General features: G+C 47.0%; 1 protein-coding gene across 2 annotated transcripts in view; it reads right to left on the bottom strand.

Annotated features, from left to right (window-relative positions):
• Window positions 1–1,940, bottom strand: part of zhx3a (zinc fingers and homeoboxes 3a) — a 13,600-nt gene that overhangs the window by 10,446 nt on the left and 1,214 nt on the right. The window lies entirely within an intron of this gene.

Here is a 1,940-nt window from a genome sequence, read left to right as displayed (position 1 = left end):
CCCTCTCAATCACATTGTGGGGAAAAAAAGAAACTCTGCTGCACTGTTCTCATGCGTGTGACGGGCCGATGAAAGGAATATCACAGCTGAACGGGACACAAATGACCTCCCGTCACTGTTTTTATCTTGCTAAATCTGCGCGGAGGCCCGGTGACCGAGGCGGACAGTACATACCTACGCGCTCTGCCTGTCTGCCGGCATCTTTTTCGGGCGGCCCTGTTTTGTGTTAATATGACCGCTCGCTGTTGAAATGTCTACATTGTTCTGCCAACCCTTCTACCCGTGACCCAAATGAATGACAGACGAGTAAACGGTGGTGCGCTGAGAATAAAAAATAAATAAATAAAAAAAATCTGAGTCATGCATCTTTTTAAAAATCACTTTTCATGAATAAGTTCTTCAGTTTTGTAGCCAAGACTACAGGCATTCATTTGGCAACTTAAGAAGAAAAGGAAGAAAGATGGCGGCATACCGCACATTGTACTGTCCATCCTAAAATGGCTGACATCACAGCCTCTTCTAACTGCCAAAGCCTGGTAAATGCCAGCTCCTGCTGACCAAACCTTTCTTGCATGGGACAGAAAAAGTGGCAGGGGCTCTTTTTCCCCACTAGCCCCAAGGTTTTTTCCCACCCATCAGTGCACGGACGTTTCTTTTGGTTGGAACTGTGCAAACATGCTGTTTTAGTGAGCCTTTTGAGCGGTCCGGGCTTCGATACGGCATTGGTCCGCTGACAAAAGCAAAACCAAAAAGGATGAAAGACCCAAATAAAAGTGAACCTGCTTTGAACGCCGACCTTTTTGGTGGGAGAAATAGGACTCGCCGTTGTGTGTTGGAGAATTCTCTGTGAGGATCATGAGGTATGCCGCTATCATGAATGCTTGTTTATATAAAACGGCTGGAAATAGATCTGGTTGGCATTAGATAGTTGATTTTCTTCTCCGAACCCAAGGAATGTTATACACTCCATGTCAGCTAAATCTGCAAATCATGACCATATGACCTTCCTTGGTATTCTCTGGCACGGGATTCGTTTTAAGCTGTGGGAGGCACACACACAAACATAACATCCACAGCGACTGCTATTGGAACTCAGAACACCACATCCTTAAAAGTACAGTATGCCAGGTATATGGAGGGATGGCATGGGCAGAGATGCTGTATTTTTTGGAGGGGAGTGGGCACTCTTGGCCCACTACATTGTGTCTGTGTATACAAACACTCCGCTGTGGCCATGACGAAAACTATGAGCTGTGCCTAATTGCAGGGAGTGCGGGATGAAAGGCAATATGCCTGGCCTCATTAGAGCAGTTCCGAGAAGGGAGATGGAAGACCGTTCCCAGGGATCCACAAAAGGGAATTGACATTCCCCCGGTGTAAGTGTCCTGCTAGAGTGAAAACCTCCACACATACTCAACTCACCGGGCCAAAGCTGAACCCGGTCTGCCGGAGCAGCACAGCGAGAGCTCATTTACCTTTGTTTTTGCTGGTCATCACACAGCCTGCAAATTAACTATTGGAGTGCAGAAACGTTCACTGGAGACTGGACTGCGCCCCACACAGCCCCCAAAAACACCTCCTGTCTGAGGAAAACCTCTGTGGCAGAAGAGTTGCGCAGTCATTTCCATGACCCAACGTCATTTCTAATAAGCTCGCATGGTTAAACAATTAAAATACATTCCAAAAATTACCCGTGAACCATGCCTGTCTAGCTGACTGCTTGAATAATTTGGGGTTGTCTCCTGTGCTATGGACACTGGACCCACAAATGATTCACAGAGGCAACATTAGTCAGCGCAGAGGTCCCTCCCCTAAAGCCAGAGACAGACACATGGCATTCAAAGCTGGGTCAATATTTATGTGCAGATAAATGACAATGTGCCCTACAGGAGCGAACACTAACACACACACACACACACACACACACACACACACACACA

The sequence above is a fragment of the Pundamilia nyererei genome, unplaced genomic scaffold (genome assembly GCF_000239375.1).
Source record: "Pundamilia nyererei isolate P.nyererei 1_Seehausen unplaced genomic scaffold, PunNye1.0 scaffold00178, whole genome shotgun sequence".
NCBI classification, from domain to species: Eukaryota; Metazoa; Chordata; class Actinopteri; order Cichliformes; family Cichlidae; genus Pundamilia; species Pundamilia nyererei.
The sequence above is the reverse complement of the archived record's forward strand: the minus strand, read 5'-3'. Positions and strand labels throughout refer to the sequence as shown.